Consider the following 18,453-nt stretch of genomic DNA (forward strand, 5'->3'; position numbering starts at 1 on the left):
TATATATATATGGGCATAAAACTAAGTAGAAATTATTTTTTTCTTTAAAAAGGATTTTAGGTAAAAATTGTTTCGAAACATATTTTAGGTAGGCTACAAAAAGATGAGAAAGCATATTCCACAAGGCATTTATTCGCTTTTGCAAAGTGCTATCACTAACATGTCAACTATTTAGTCACTTGTCAAATTAAGAAAAGGAGTGTACATATGATCATAAAGAGCAGCAAAAGCAAAGTATGACTTAAAAAAAGTAAAGCATATTATACTTAAGGAAAATAGTTGAAATCAGCAGGAGCAAAAATGACACAAAACTGATCACATTAAAGAAACTGCTATTAAACTAGTGTGGTTTGAAAAAGAAATTTTAATTTGAGCAAATCAAGTCACAGGTGATAATCCAAAAAAGCATACCCATGATAAATTAAGGGATCAAACTAGCATTAACCTCTAAGCAATAATCTAGGAATTTTGTCATGACCTAATTTCTGGGCTGGATTGGTACCAGAACTTAGGTCAACATAAAACCTCCGAAGCCCATAGTAGGCCTAATTATTTCAGGCCCAAACATAAAGCCCATAAAAATAGTCCAATTTTAAGAAAACAAACAGATAGAGTCCAGCCATAATTTGCACTATCTAACGAGAAGTACTAACTTACCCAACTCGTAACACATAATATCAATATTATGGGAAGCTCAGCTCACCATCACAATCTTCAAAACAGATAAATAAATATTTTCGAGCCTAGCTCCCTCCATCCACAAAAAAAAATATCGCATAAACGCAAGTAGTCTGCCATAATTAAGTTTATAACTTTAGAAAATTAAGTTATTACAACTCCATATAAAAAATAATACATCTACTAGTACATGCAAAGTTCTAGAATTGAAAGAAAGATAATAAAAGTAAAGCTAAACTTTTCTGATTTAACCTGCGAGAAAAGAAAGCAAGTTATTTTTAATAAGTTCACCTGTCACTTGAGGAAAAAATAGTTGAACAAGGGTGAGAGTTCAACTTATAGAGTAAGATATTAATTTTAAATATAATTTCTATAACTATCTAGGCCTAATACATTCTTATATGTGAAATGCAATATATTCACATAGTTTCAAATAATTCAAACAATATTCGCACAAAAAGATAATTTGGAGCACTCACACACTCGTGTGTTACATCAATAAATATATATAGGAGTTGATCCCTTATACAGCTCTCTTAATTTCAATACCTGCCAGCGAGGTCAACTCAAGCTGGACTTTCTCTTAATAATCCAAGTGCGAGGGTCAGCGAGATTAACTCAAATCCATACTCACCCTGACTTATCCATAAATAAGGATTTGGTCCCAGCAAGTCAAGCTCTAGCCGCAACTACCCATCCTACGCAAGTCCATATCCAAACCATACACACACCAACACACGCACATAGCTCCATATTATCTTAAGGCGACATCCATAAACAAGCTCAATAAAGTACGCAACAAAAGAGAGTACCTAGCGTTTAACTAAATATATACATAAATATATATGAATGCATTAGCCTGCCTTGAATATAAATTATTAATATTAAAATTATAAATAAAATCAATATCTACTCATAAATTAATTAAAGATCACTGAGGCAGCTGAGAAGAGGAGGAGGGTTGACTCGAATCGCCTAAACAATTATATTCATGAATTTATTAATATTAAAGTAAAATAAGGACTTAAAGAGTTAAAGACATCCTGAATTTATGTCGAAAATCCAACATAATTTTTCCCGTATGTAGGACCTATCTAACTTGCAAAAATAGGTCAAACAATGCTTCCTAATCCAAATGCCTTAGGCTCATAACACAACAACATCATAATGCCCCTCCTGGGCTTGCCACAACAACCAAAACTCACATATTTATGTTGTTTAGCTATTGAGTTTAAAACTAATAATTTACAAAAATTACCCAAACTAACCTCAAAAATTCTATAATCATGTCCTGTAGTCCTTAATAATGCTATTATACTAATTCAATTATAATTATAATTTTTCAGTTACCCACAAATATTTTATGAATTTTATTCTAAACTCAACCTTAGTTAAAATGGGGTATTTGGAGTTTGGGTTTACCTTTGCTAATTCTGACACTTGAAACACATCTGGGGCATTTGAAAATAGTGGGAAGTACTGTAATATTGACCCACTTTTGAAGATCATCAGGCAGCCCATATGTCTGGCTCGAAAATGCAGTCCTGATTGCTAGTAGAATTTCTTCGAAATGAAAATATTTACATGAAACTCACAATACTAGACGTTAGAATATAATTTTTATTTAAAAAATTCAGGATGTTACATTTTTTTCTCCTTACAGAAAATTTACCCTCGAATTTTACATAAGGCAGAATAATAATTCTAAGTTACATGCTAAATAAGTATGGGTACTTGTTGTGCATATACCGCTGACTCTCTGGTGCATTCCTCCATAGAACTTTAATCACAGAGATCTATTTTAACTAAAGCTGTCTCATCTGATTGTCTACTATAGCCATTAGCTGCTCCTCAAAGGTCAAGTTCTCATTCAATTTCACCGTGTTTGGTTGCAGCACATGAGAAACATCAAGAGTATATTTCCTAAGTATGGAGATATGAAATACTAGGTGGACATGAGGAAGGTTTGGTGGTAACTCTAACCAGTAGGCAACTGCTCCCACTTTATCTGTGATCTCAAAAGGTCCTATGTAATGGGGTGTCAACTTGCCTTTCTTTCCAAATCTTATAACCCTTTTCATGAAAGAAACCTTTAAGAACACATAGTCACCCACTGCAAATTCTACATCTTTCTACGTTAGATCTACATAACTCTTCTGCTTGTTAAAAGTTGTCTTTAAATGTTCCCTGACCAAAGGAACCATCTCTAAGTGTATTGTACCAAATTTATATCATGTACTCTCACCTCTCTAACTTCTATCCAATATAGAGGGGATCTACACTTCCTACCATATAATGCCTCATTAGGTGCCATTCTAATATTGGAATGATAGTTATTGTTATAAGCAAATTCCACCAATGGTAGCTGATCATCCCACCGACCTCCAAAATCCATGACACACATGCAAAGCATATCCTCCAATGTCTATATTGTCCTCTCAGACTACTTATCTGTCTGTGAGTAGAAAGTTGTACTAAAATTCAGCTGTGTGCCAAGTACTTCTAGAAGCTTCCTCCAGAATTGAGAAGTGAATTGGAGCCCTCTATCAGATATTATGGAAGTAGGAACCCCATATATTCTGATTATCTCATGGATGTACAACCTTGCATACTAAGCAACAGAATAGGTGGTCCCTACCAACAAAAAGTGAGTCGACTTGGTCAAATGGTCCACAATCACCCATATGGAATCATACCCTAAAGTAGGACAAGGCAACCCAGTCATAAAGTCCATAGCAATCATTTTCCACTTCCACTTTAGAATGGGAATCTCTTACAACTTTCCTAACAGCCTCTAATGCTCAAACTTTACTTTCTGATAAGTTAGGCACTTGGACACAAAGTCTGTTATGTCTCTCTTTATACAATTCCACCAGTACCTATTCTTCACATTATGGTATATCTTTGTAGATCCTGGGTGAACATGGTAAGGTGTATAGTGTGCCTTTTGCATAATCTCATTTCTTAGGTTGTCCACATCACGCATACATATCCTGGAGCCTTGCATAAGGGTACCATCTCTATCAAACCCAAATTCACAATATTCTCTCTATTGTACCCTTTTCACAATCTGTATTAATTGTGGGTCTCTGTACTGAAAAACTCTAATTCTGTGTTACAGATCCGTCCATACTATGAAATATGCCAAAAGTGCACCCAAAGTAGTTATATCCAAAATCAAACCTTGATCCATCAGCTCACATAACTCCTGTATCAATAGTCTCCTCTCTGTTATTATATGTGCCAAGCTACTAGAAGACTTCTTGCTCAAAGATCTACTACAATATTTGCTTTACCAGGGTGATACTAGATAGTGTAATTATAGTCATTTAGAAGCTCCATCCATCTCCTCTGCCTCAAGTTTAAATTCCTCTACTAAAAGATATTATTTAAGCTTTTATGGTCGATATATATCTCATACATTTCACCATACAGATAGTGCCTCTAAATTTTTAGTGCAAAGACTACAACCGCTATTTTTAGATCATGAGTGGGGAAGTTCTATTAGTGCTTCTTTAATTGAGCCACCACTTTACCATGCTGCATCAAGACACACCCCAACCCAACTTTAGAAGCATTGCAGTACATCATATATCCTTCTCTACTCACAGGTAAAATCAACACAGGAGCTATAGTTAAATAGTTCTTAAGCTTCTCGAAGCTTTCCTCACACTCATCTGACTAGAAAAATGGGACATTCTTTCAAGTTAATTGTGTCAGAGGAGTTGCTATCCTAGAAAAGTTATGTACAAAGTGCTTATAATAACCTACTAGGCCTAGAAAACTTCACACCTCGATGACTGTAGTAGGCCTAAGCCAATCAGTTACTGTTTCAATCTTCTTGGGATTCACTTGAATACCTTAACTAGAGACCACATGTCCCAAGAATGAAATACTCTCCAACCATAACTCACATTTCAAAAACTTAGTATACAGCTGATACTTCTTCAAGGTCTGCAACACCATCTTTAAATGCCAAGTATGTTCTTCTTCTGTCTGAGAATATACCAAAATGTCATTTATAAAATAATGACAAAGCGATCCAGGAATGTTCTAAACACTCCATTTATTAGATCCATAAAGGCTGCTAGTGTATTAGTGACTCCAAATGACATCACTAAGAACTCATAATGACCATACCTAGTCCTGAATGCTGTTTTTGGCACACCCTCACTCCTTGTCCTCAGCTAATGATAGCCTGACCATAGATCTATTTTAGAGAAGTATCTTGCTCCTTGTAGCTGATCAAACAAGTTATTAATCCGAAGAAGTTAATACTTATTCTTAACTGTCACCTTGTTTAGTTGTCTACAGTCAATGCATAACCTTAATGACCTATTTTTCTTCCTTATAAATAGAATAGGAGCACCCAATGGTTATGTGCTAGGCCAGATAAAACCCTTGTCTATAAGCTTTTGTAGCTATTCTTTTAATGCTTTTAGCTCTGCTGATGCCATCCTGTAGGGTGGCATAAAAATGGAGATTGTACCTAGCACAATATCTATGCAGAATTCAATCTTCCCATCAGGTGGCAACCCAGGAAGCTCCTTAGGAAATGCATCCATAAATTCTAGAACAATAGGTACATTCTCCACACCAGTACCTTCAACAAATGTATTCCTTACTAGTGCTAAATAACCTTGGCAACTACCCCTCAATATATTTTTGGCACTTATGGCTAATACTAAATTGTATGTAGCTATACTTCTGTCACCATCAAAACTCAACTCTTCCATCCTAAGAATATGGAAGTACACCTTTTTGTTTCTACAGTCTAGTGTAGCACAATAGGTTGACAACCAATCCATGCCCAAAATCACATCAAAGTCCATCACCAGTAAGGGAACCAAATCTGCTGGGAGGATATTTCCTTCTACTAACACTTAACTGTCAAGAAAAACCATAACCACATCTATAACATCATTGAGAGGAGTGGCTACAGACAGAGGACACTCTAAAGCCTTAGGATTCCTACCCAATCTCAAGGCAAACACAAGAGAAACAAATGAGTGTGTAGCACTCGGGTCTATTAAAACACGTGCCTCAAAAGAACAAATTATGAGAATACCTACTATTACTGCATTTTAAGCCTGAGCATCTTGATGTGTCAAAGTGAAAACTTGAACTTGTCCTCTGGCTTGTGATGCAAAACCTTGAAACTAACTTCTTTCACCAGATCTGCCTCCAAAATTGCATCCCCCATGTCCATGGCCATGCTGGCCACTAAACTGGCTACTCGCCATGCTAGAAATACTAGGGAGTAGCTAGCGGGTACATTGGCTACAGAACCTTAGACCCCATCTAATGCTCATTGAACATAGAGCATTTCCTAGAAAAGTGACCCGGCTGACCACACTTGAAGCATTCTCCTGTACTTACTAAGTAGGATCCTGAATGTACTATTTCACATTAAGTACATGGCACAAAAGAGGATCCCGAACTAGACCCTGAACTACTATAACCTGAGCTTTGCCCATTGCTAAAGCAGTACCCTGATCTAAATCTCCTAGATTTGTGTTTAAGGCCCCCTTTTTTATTGCCTTTAGTTCTGCCACTGTAGTTACTTTGGCTGCCACTGTAGTTACTTTGGCTGCCTCCACCCATTGTACTCATATAGGGTGCACTAGATGACCCTTCAGCTTTGTTTTTCTTTAGTCTACCTCCATCATCACTCATGTAACTGATTTCTATTTATCGGGCCTTATTTACTACTATATTAAAAGGCTGGTCTGACAGCATAGCCAAGTTTGCATACGTTCTATCCAGCCCCTTCAGAAATCTCTTCACATTCATATATTCTCAGTGGCCACAATAGTTGGAGCATATCTACTCAGTTCTAGAAACTCGAATGCATACTCATCTACTGATCTCCCATTCTATTTCAAAGCCTCAAAGGCCCATTATTTCTGATCCTTGAAGCTCTCTGGCACAAATCTATTTATAAACAGCTCCAAAAACTGTGTCCAAGATAGCCCTTTAATCTGAGGGAGTACATAGTCAGTCATCCACTGTCTTGGCACAGGCCCTAAAACATGCTGTACACACTCAATGAATCTTTTTTCTGTCAATTATAACTCCAACCCAGCCTATTTGTAGGAATCCAAAAAAATGTATGCATCCCTTATGTTGTCCTATACCCTGGGCACTAACTTTTTAAAATTTATTATCTATTTGTATGGCTTGGCCCTTTGTACCGGAGGCTGCTAGGGAGGGTGTGTTTTATAATGGGTCATCATATCTATAGTCCTCTGCAGTCCTATAAGGGTAGCTGCCATCGGATCTACAGGACCTTGGACCACATATGGCTACTTGTCTAGCTGTGGCTACTTTTCCACCTGAGCAACTTTGGGTCTTCTGCTATGCCTTATAGGAGCTAGTACTACTTTCTATGCTGATACCTCATTCGGCTCTTCTGGCTCTTATGCCATGGTAGTTCTCCTTCCTCTATGCATATTTCCTAAAATCTAACTATATTAGCTCACAATCAAAATAACATATTATGCATAACTATACAATCATAAACACACATTAGCACATAAGGCAGAAACTAGATGCAAGGATAACAAAACAAGGATGAATATGGACCCCATACTCTGCATGTGACCTCCTAAAAAGGCTTTCATTTTTTGGTAAAAAAAATCCTAGATGTACACTTTTTCATGAATCTAGAGCCTAAGCTCTGAAACCAACTTTATCACGATCTGATTTTTAGGCCGGATTGGTACTAAGACTTGGGTCAGCATAAGGCTCCCAAAGCCTGTAGTAAGCCTAATTATTTTAAGCCCAAACATAAAAGCCTATAAAAATAGTCCAATTTCAAGAAAACAAACAGACAGAGTTCGATTATAATTTGGACTATCCAACTGGGAGTGCTAACTTGCCTGACCTGTAACACATAATATCAATATTATGGGGAGCTCAGCTCACCCTCACAATCCTCAAAACTGATAAATATACATTTGGGAGCTTAACACCCTCCATCCATAGAAATAAATATCACATACACCCAAGTAATCTTCCATAATTAAGTTTACAACTTTAGAAAATTAAGTTATTATAACCCCATATAAAAAATAATACATCTACTGGTACATGCGGAGTTCTAGAATTAAACAAAAAATAATAAAAATAAAACTAAACTTTTATGATTTAACCTGCTTGAAAAGAAAGAAGGTTATTTTCAATAAGTCCACCTGTCACTTGAGGAAAAAATAGTTGAACAGGGGGTGAGCATTCGACTCATAGAGTAAGATATTGATTTAAATATAATTTTTATACTTATCTAAGTCTAATGCATTCCTATGTATGAAATATAACATATTCACATAGTTTTAAATAATTCAAACAGTATTCACACAAAAGATAATTTGGAGTACTCACATACCCATGTGTCACATTAATAAATATATATGTGAACTAATCCCCTATACAACTATCTTAATTCTAATACCTACCTGTGAGGTCAACTCAAGCTAGACTTTCTCTTAATAATTCAAGTGCGGGAGTCCGCGAGATTAACTCAAAGCCATACTTACCCTGACTTATCCATATATAAGGATTAGATTCTAGCAAGTCAAGCTCTAGTCGCGACTACCCGTCCTACCCAAGTCCACATTCATACCATACACATACCAACACACGCACACAGCTCCAAATTATCTTAGGGCGACATCCACAAACAAGTTCAAAAAAGTATGGAACAAAAGAGCATGCCTAGCATTTAACTAAATATATACATACATATATGTATATTCATGAGCATGCCTTGAATATAAATCATTAATATTGAAATTATAAATAAAATCAATATCTACTCACAAATTAACTAAAGATCCCTGAGGCAGCTAAGAAGAGGAGGAGGGTTGACTCAGATCACCTAAACAGTTATATTCATAAATTTATCAATATTAAAATAAAATAAGGACTTAAAGAGTTAAAGATACCATAAATTTATGCCATAATTTCGATAGAGTTTCTGTTGTACCTAGGACCTACCTAACTTGTAAAATAACTCAAAAAACACTTTCTAATCCAAAGGCCTTAGGCTCATAACACAACATCATAATGCCCCTCTTGAGCCTGCCACAACAGGCAAAACTCACATATTTACATTATTTAGCTATTAAGTTTAAAACTAACATTTTGCAAAAACTATCCAAACTAACCTCAAAAATTCTATAATCATGCCTCGTAATCCTTAATAATGCTATTATACTAATACAATTGGAGTCATAATTTTCTAACTATCCATGAATATTTTATGAATTATATTCTAAACTCAATCTCAGGAAAAATGGGGCAATTGGAGTTCGAGTTTACCTATGCCAATTCTAACACCTAAAACGTGTCCAGGGCATCTGAAAATAGTGAAAAGCATTGTAATATTGACCCACTTTCAAAGTGGGTCTGGTAACCTATTTGTCTGGTCTGAAAATACAGTCCTAATCGCTAATAGAATTTCCTTGAAATGAAAATACGTAGGCGAAGCTCACAACACTAAAAGTTAGAATATAATTTTTATTTAAAAAATTCAGGATGTTACAAATTTTAACCCAATCATATGCAATAATCATAAAGACAAATTAAAATGAGCAAATATGAACAAGAGTTTATCGAAAATCAAAAGAGAAAAAAAAAATGCCTAGAAATTTTGAAAAAGTTGCAAAAACCCTAAGAATATAGTAGAAAGCTTTAAAATCTGATGAAAATGTGAAATTGAGGAAGGGAAAAAGGAGGTATAAAGGGTATTTAAGAAATTTTGGTTCAAGGAAATGAAAAGAGGCAGAGAGATTATTGGGAAAGGGAGAGAAAAAATGAAGAGAGAAAGAGAGCAATCTATTGAAAAAGAGGGAAAAGAGGTATTTTTAAAACCTAGCTTCGGCTGCCGGAACCTGAAGTTTCAGTTGCGCAACTGAAACTGCCCAAAAAAACTTTTAACAGGTTTTGGTAATTGGAGAGGTATGTTTCGGCTGTCGCTACCACTTCTGTTTGAAGAGGAATTTTTCTTTTGAACTTTTGACTGCAGCTTTGCATACTGCCTGAAAATATAAAATGCAAGAATTACTTTGATTGTCAAAAGGGATAAGTTCGCTACTGAAAGTGCCATTGCCTAAAAAATTTAAAACACATTTACAAGGCTAAAATAGCTTTTAAAAAAAAAACTTTTCTTTTTTAATAATTAAAACACCTTACACATAAAAATTTTAAAAATATTAAGACAAAACTTAAAATAACAAAAATACTACAATTAAAAAGAGCATATACACAAGGAATAAATATAACATCAAAAATTCAAACGTCATGACTATCAAACATCCCTAATTCTCTCTTAATGAAATTAAATCTACCTTCACACAAAGATTTTGTGAATATATAAGCTAATTAGTTATTTATATCAAAAAACTCAAGAATAATATCACCATTCAATATATGATCATGAATGAAATGATGTCTAATGTCTATATGCTTGGTTCTAAAATATTGTATGGGATTCTTGGTTAAGTTGATTATACTTGTATTATCACATTTAATAGGAATGTGATCAAGAGACACTTTGAGGTCTCTTAATTATTGTTTAATCTAAAGAACTTGGCTACAATAAAGACTCACGGCCACATATTCAGTTTTGGTGGTAGAAAGTGCAACTGAGTTTTATTTCTTGCTATACCAAGAAACTAAGGAATGTCCTAAGAGTTGGCAACTACCTGAGGTACTCTTCTTATCAAGAATGCTTCTGGTAAAGTTTGCATCCAAGTAGGAACGTAAATCAAAAGATGTCTTTCTGGGATACCATAATCCGAAATGCAATGTACCACTTAAGTATTTAAGAATGTGTTTAACAGCATACAAATAAGACTCTTTAGGACATGATTGAAAACATGCACATAAACACATGGAAAACATAATATCTTGTCTACTAGCTATGAGGAATAAGAGACTACTAATCATACCTCTATAAAACTTTTCATCAATCAGTTTTCCTTTTTCATCATTGTTAAGCTTGTTGTTTGTGCTCATTGGAGTTCTACTTAGCTTTTTATTCTCCGTCCCAAACCATTTGATTAATTCTTTAGTATACTTGGCTTTGTTGATGAAGATGCCATCCGTAGCTTGCTTGATTTGAAGCTCAAAGAAGAACTTGAGTTCTCCCATCATGCTCATTTCAAACTCATTTTTCATAGTATTAGCAAACTCTTCACACAAACACTCATTAGTTGTCACACCTTACCCCTCCGTAAGGCATAACATGATCCCATAGAATACTTAATGAACTACCGAACTTCACCTACCGATAACTCATTAAGTACCCTACAAGGGATTTTAAAACGATTTTCTTACATTTTGGAAGTGGTGAGCATTTTGATGAGAATTAAAAATCATTTATTCAACTTTAATACTAGTAAAAATTTTGTCCATTTTAATTTTTGCCGCAAATTTTATAAAAATTTTGACAGAGTTCTGTTTGTTTTTGGAGAAAACCGTTCTTCAAATTCCTGAGAAAAACACTCCCAAAAATGTTTCACAACTCCCAACCTCCAATAATTCACAATTCAACTCAAATCAATTCATTCCAAAACAGTTCCACAATCCAAATCAAATTTGTCAACTCAGAATATTTAATAATTACATTCACAAAACATAAAGCAGGAAATTCATATGTACAAATATTAAATTTACAGAAGAAAATCCAAAATAATATTATTACAATTTATTTATAACTGCTCAACTACATTGATACATACAACATTTTTATATTTACATCAAGATTATCTACAAGGGTATAAAATAATACCCGTACAAAAGATCAATGTAATCCTCGATTTAATCACAGCTCACTCTGCTGCTTTTTCCTTGCTCTTATCTGCGACAGCAAAATAAGCCATCGCTGAGTATAAAAATACTCAGTGGTGCACAATAAAAATTTAAAATGCAATAAATAAATCATTCATTGCCAAACACAATTCAAATGTTTCTCAATCACATTTCAATAATGATCAAAGTTCATAATAACACCATTTTGTCAAATAATCCATTAAACACAGTTAGTCAAACAATTTCATAAACACAGTGTTGCCAAAGTCATACACAACTTAAGCCATGACACAAAATTTCTGATCAATGCCGCATTGTACACCACGACAAAGCAATCTACAACCCCATTAATAGAAATCAATGAGGGAGGTGGCTAGCTAGCTAATGAGTACTCATTCGATTTACAACCTCAACTGGCAAGCCAAAGAGGGAGGAAAATAAACGATCTCAACCCCATAAATAGAGGAGGAAATGTGATACTGTCATGCTAAGTGTGAATCCAAAAATCAATTTAAAACAATTATTTTCAATAATTTATGAGAGATCCCAAACAATTTTCAAAGTCATTTTTGTAGTCACAAAGTGGCAACACAATTCATAAATAACACAGCGACTTCATAAAGTATAACAATTCAAATTTTCAATTGGAAAACAATTACATAAATTTATTGTGCACAAACCTGACTGGAGTCGCCTCTAGGCCTTGAATCAGTCTTTAAGGGCTTCCAAGTCTTTTTCAGCTGAAACACACAATTTCACAGTGTTTCAGTACCATAACTTAGCATAAATCCAAAAATAAATTTCACTTCATTTTAACTAGCTCTATTGCGTTAAATTCGACGTTCTCGAAGTTTTTGTGTTTCGGGTTATTATTCACTATACTATTTAAGTCAAATTGTTGACTTTTTAAGGCATAATAGGTATGGGAACTCCAACTTCACCCACATACCACATTTTGGTCATTAAACTTGTTGGTTTTGGTCATTTTCTCAAAGCTTAGGTCATTTTGGCGAAATTGCCAATTTTCGGTTTTGGTACTCCGAAGTTGCATTGTTCCATTGGTCAATCTACTGTTGGAATTTGGCAAAACTTCCTTCATAGAAAATGTTCCTTATTGTCTTAAGTGTATTCTCATTTTTGGATCACCCCAATCGGAGTTTTGTAGCTCAAGTTATAGCCAAAATACAATTACTGTTTACGTGCACTGTTCATGCTGAGATTTTGGTTGAGGCAGATTTTTGGTCCAACTTTGTTCAGTAATTTGATCAAGTTAAGTTCATAATTTGGTCTAACTTTCTTCATATGAAATGTTCTACTATGTCTTAGGTTTCCATCGGTTCAAGAATCGCCTAAATCGGAGTTTTCTAGAAAGAGTTATAGCCATTGGAACTTTACTGCTCAATGGCAATTCTGCAGAGTTGCAGGTTCAATAACTCAACTTTGCTCAATAATTTGACTAGGTTAATGGCATAATTTAGGTTGGTGTTCTTCATGAAAGTTTTAGATCTATATCTTATCTAATTGTTGGTAAAATTTCAGGTCAATTTGACCTGTCTAGCTCCAATTATGACCAAATGAACAGTTACTGTTCATTTGGTCAGTTTGGTGCAGTGGCAGCCTGCTCTCATTTCACTTTGGTCAATTGGTTCACCAAGTTTTAGTCAGTTTTTTGCCATGGTTCCTTAATGAAAATTGTGCTATTTTATGTCTATTTTCATCTCCAATTGGTGGCATATCAATTGGGCTTGTAAAATTCCTGTTTTGGTCCTTCAAAGTAGGTTTGGTCATGCTGCCAGCAACATGACCAATTGACCTACGAATTTGTCTTCCATTCTAACAATTCCCATACATTTCCTTTGGTCATTATTGACCATTTTTCAGTCCACAATTGGTCAAAGATATCATTTATGCATTTCTCCAAAATTTGGTTCACAAACCCTAACATTCAAGCCCTAATCTCACTAATTCATTGTATTTAACTACATTAATGGTTTTAATGCTAATCATTCAACTAGTTAAGGTTTCTACACTCATTCAAACTCATTAAATTCATGCAATTCATACTCCCTTCAACCAGACCAAAATTTCAGCAATGGTCCTTCCCCATATTTTTATTTCATTTCCTTAATCCTAAGCTCATTTCAACCATTAATCATGCATTTAAATGGAAAAATAAGAAGTTTAACATACTAACCTCAATTTAAATGCCAATTCTTCAATTTCTCTCTTCCTTTCGTCTTTCTTTCTTGTTCTTAGGTTGGGATTGCAAGCTTTAGTAAGGTTTTTAGGGGAGTTATGTTGATTAAGTGGAGAAAATCAAGCTTAATTGTAAGCTTAAATGGAAGAATTCCATGGAGATGAGAGGGAGAAGGTGGGGCGGCAAACCAAGGGAAGAAGAAGACACTTTTCTAATTTTTTTTTTGTTTTATTTTCTTTAGTCTTATCCCCTTTTAGAAGACCAAAAATCCCATTTAATAAATAATTTAATTAATCCTTTATGACATCATGCATGATGTCATCACCTTTGACTTTTCTATATATTTTTTTTCTATTTATTTTTTTCTATTAGTTCTTTAATTTAATTCTCGATTCTGAAATTTTCTTTTCTCCAATTTTATTTGACAGTTAGGTCAGGAGTCAGCTCTCGGGGTCAATTGACCAAATTGCCCCTCGCCGGTTCATCCCGGTTTGCAAATAATTCCATATTTCTTTCAGTTCCTTGACCTAATTATTTGACTGACTTAACAGTTCTTTTTCGTGATTTTCTCTTTTCCACTGTGTCCATAAGGGTCCTAAGGACCGCAGCGTCACTTTTTACGGTTCGAAATTTGAGTTTAAAATGACTTCGTAGTTGTTCCCGAGGAGGTCACTCATCGCTGTGACTCTCGGCTCGTTTAACCTCTTATGTTCTGTTTTTCTTATTTATAGTTAACTAATTAAACATTACTAATTATTTGTGTTTATGACTTCTCAAGTTGTCTTAAGTGTGGCCCTAATCCCATTAATTATCCGGACCGACACCGGTCACCGGAACAGTGAAATATACGAGGCTATACTAATAGGGGTGTTACATTAGTAGCACCAAATATAATATCATCAATATATATTTGCACTACAATGATATCATTTTCACGATTTTTAACAAAAAGTCTTGTATTAACTTTTCCTTTTGAAAAACCATTTTGCAAAAGAAAGTTGTCGACACCATATTTTGGCCGATCACCAAGGTCAAGGGACTTTAAATTGACTCCCAGTCGACGTACTTCGATCACAAATGACTTTTCCAAACACATCGATTGCTCGATCATGAAATAAACCGATCCCACACTTAATAAATTATTTTTCGATCTCTTATCAGAGGGGTTCGAACCAATTTCAGGTCTCCATACCCTCCAGTCTTGCCTCCCGATCTCTCTTTATAAATATTGTGGAAAGTTATTTAATTAATGCTAGAATCGGGTTCCTCACTTGTACGTCCCAGATATTCCTTAAAATAAAGTTAAGGTGTCTGTCCGATTTAATGATGATTCCGATCTTAAGAATTCGAATCAAGTTTTTCCAATTCTAATGTTCTAATGTTCTACTCTGTGTTTGGTCATGGCTTAGACCGATCTCATGCTTATAATATTTTTCTGATCTCTTATACTTAGGTTAATAGTTGCTTTTAAGTTTGATGTTCTAATACGTTCAAAGAATCAAGTACTCATAATATTGGGATGCTTTCCGATCTCATCAAGAAATGGAACAAAAGAGAGAACTTCACTTCATTTCAAAATAAAAATTTACAAGTCATTCGGCTGGAGGGTCTCCCCCAGCTTGTTCTCTAAGTACATCATCATTCCTCTCATTCTCTCTCTCTCTCTCGGGCTCCTCCTCGCTACCCTCTTCATCTCTAGGAACAAGATCAACCATCTAGGAGAAGTCTTCCCCAGGATAATGCCTTTCAAGCTCAGCCAAAAGATCGCTATGTGCATTCACATAAGCGCTAACTTCCCTTGTCACGGCCTTCTCTTCTTTCTCTTTGAGCTCCTCAGTGAGGCGAGCGACATTGGTAGTTTGGCAGGCTCAAGCTTCTTCTAGTTCACACTCTAGTTCGGCTATCTTGTCCTCATAAGATTTTATCCGACCCTCAATCTTGGTGATATAGTCTTGAGCGGACGAAAGTTAGGCTCGGGGGGAAGCAGCGTCCTGGACCGCCTTCAGAATTTCCTGCCTCAGGAGGTGTCCCTGATTATGTGTTGGTTCACCAGGCTCTCCATGCTCAAGCTCATCATCTGAGCCAAGAGGTTATTAAGGCTATCCTGGGTCAGCCTATTCCTGTAACAACCACAAAAAAAAAAAGTGAAAGTGACTTTGGCGTGTGACAGTGGGTTTCCACTATCACTGCCAACCTTTTAGAAAAAAAAAAAAATGGGACTCAAAAATCGGGAGGAGGACTCCCCCCCCCCCCTTTTCTCTTCTCTCCTCTCCTCCCCTCTCTTCTTTTTCTTTCTTTCTCCGGTGACCGGCCGGCGACCTCCCAAGTGGCTCCCCATCCGGCCGGCGACCCTCCGGTGACGGCCAGAACCACCAGAAACGACGGCAAGAGAGGGAGAAGAGAGAGAAAACGGCGCATAGTGGGCAGCGACTTTCCGGCGCGATTCCAGCTTTATCCGACGTCCGATCGAGGCGATTCAGGTGGCGTTGGAAAGCTTATTCCGAGAGCTTTCTTTTGATACCAATTTTGCAGCAAATGGAGGTCGGATGAGTGAGATATGGAGGAGAGAAATTTCGGATTTTTTAAGCTTTTTCGTCAGATCTACGATGATCCGACCGTTGGATTGATGATCCGAGATAACCTATGAACTAAGGAAGAGGAGAGGAACATGGTAGTATGATCAGATCTGGCAAATGTCGCCGGCGACCGGCGGCCAACCACCGTGCGCAGTGGTTCCGGCGGTGGCTCCGGTGGGCTATGGAAATGATTCAACTTCCAGAGGCTTCCTCATAAATTTTTGGAATTTTTGAGACACAGATAAACTTCGGGTAAGACTATTTTTATTATTTCTCTGTCTGTGGAGCATAAATACAGTGTTTCTTAAATAGGAAAAATTGGAGAAAAATTCTAAGAAAAATATATGATGAAAGTAAAATTATTTGGAGATATTCTATGGTGTTTGTTGAATTTTTGAATGATTGTAGAATATTTTTGAAAAATATAGATGGATTTTAGTTAGATTTTTAGCATATGGGCATATAAGATTATTTGAAATTAAGATAATTAAATTTTATATAATTGGTTGAAGCTTGCGGATGGAGGTTTAAATATGTGAATATTGAGTTAGGGTGAATTAAGAATATGTTAGCTGTTGGAAACTTATGGAATCGAGTAAAATTCTTGGATAAAATATTCATGGGTGATTAGAAAATTACAATTCATTTTGCAATAGCCTTATAATATTATTAAGGACCACGGGACAAAATTTTAGAATTTTTAGAGCATGTTTGGGTGGATTTTTACAAAATGTCAATTATAGGGACTAAAACGTAATTTTTAAGGTTTTGAGTATTGCTTGGTTTGGAGGGCCCAGAAGGGGCCATATAATGATGATGAGATATGAGTTGAATTTAGAAGTGTTATTTGAGCCTTTTTGCAGGTTGGGTAGGTCCCAGGTATAGGGGAAACTCTGCCGGATTTCCGGCATAAATTAAGCTGTCTATTGCCTCTTTAGAGTTTTATTCTAACTTAGTACTAATAAATTTATAATTTAATTATTAGGTGATCGAGATCAGCTATTTTTCTGCATCCAGCAGCCACAATAGTCATCGGTGTACTGTGAATAAAATATTAATTTTAATTGTAATTTTGATATTATTATATGTTTAAGCATGCCCATACATCACTTATATGCATATATTTATGTAGTTAAACTCTAGGCACGATTTATGTTGCATTCATAACTGTTAAAGTGCCATGGATGTTGTTGTGGTAATTTGGAGCAGTGTGCGTGCGTTGGCGTGCGTGTGATGTGGTGTGGACTATGGATAGGACGGGTAGTCACGGCTTGAGATCTTCGCTGGGACCCGATCCTTCGGGGGTAGTCACGGCTTGAGTTCTTCGCTGGGACCCCGATTTGGTTTATTAAGCGAAAGTCCGGCTTGAGTTCTTCGCTGGCACCAGGTTGGATTTAAGAGAGCTGTATAGGGGATCAGCTCCCATATGTTATCATTGATATTACTGGGTGTGTGAGTGCTCCAAATTACCTTTTTGCTATTATGATGTGAATTTATTGCTGATGTTGCATTTCACTCTACAGGGCGCATTAGTTTTAGATAGTTATAGAGATTATGATTAAAATTGATATTTTACTCTCTGAGTCGAACGCTCACTCCTGTTCAATATTTTTCCAGGCCACAGGAGGAGTTATTTTACAGAGCAACCTGTTTTCTTCCTAACAGGTTTAACGTCGATTATTTAATTGTTTTACTATCTTTTCTAAATTTAAAAAAAAAAAATCTAGAACTCCGCATGTGTTAGTAATAGTGTGGACCTTGTTAGAAATTGTGTTAATTTAAATTTTTGAAATTTATAAATGAAGATTTGTATGGTATTTAAACAATTTGTAAATGAGGTAACAGGGTTGAGCTGGGCTCCCCTGATTTTAGTTTCTGAAAATTTCTGGGTTAAGTTGGCTCAAAATATAATTATAATAGTTTAATTTAAATTATTTTATATGCATATTGGGCCTAAATTGTGGGCTTGGTTATGGATTTGAGGAATAGTTAGGCTTACTACGGGCCTCGGGGGCTTTAAGCTGGCCTAGGTCCTAGTGCCGGTCTGGCCCATAGGTTGGGTCGTGACAATTCCGATCATTTTGAAGGCATATGGTAGCATCTAGAACTTTGGCCAAGCCCTGATTCCCTCGAACTGAGCGGTTCTTCTTGAGAGAGTGAATGAGGACCTGGGCGCCACGAGCAAGGGGC

At 35.8% G+C, this 18,453-nt stretch overlaps 1 long non-coding RNA gene across 1 annotated transcript; it reads left to right on the forward strand.

Moving 5' to 3' along the window:
- Positions 1-16,417: 16,417 nt before the first annotated feature.
- Positions 16,418-17,960, forward strand: LOC131170419 (uncharacterized). Its single transcript, XR_009141170.1, has 3 exons — positions 16,418-16,515; positions 17,249-17,305; positions 17,881-17,960. It is a non-coding gene; the product is annotated as an uncharacterized LOC131170419 (long non-coding RNA).
- Positions 17,961-18,453: the final 493 nt, after the last annotated feature.

Source organism: Hevea brasiliensis, chromosome 11 (genome assembly GCF_030052815.1).
Source record: "Hevea brasiliensis isolate MT/VB/25A 57/8 chromosome 11, ASM3005281v1, whole genome shotgun sequence".
Lineage (NCBI taxonomy): Eukaryota > Viridiplantae > Streptophyta > Magnoliopsida > Malpighiales > Euphorbiaceae > Hevea > Hevea brasiliensis.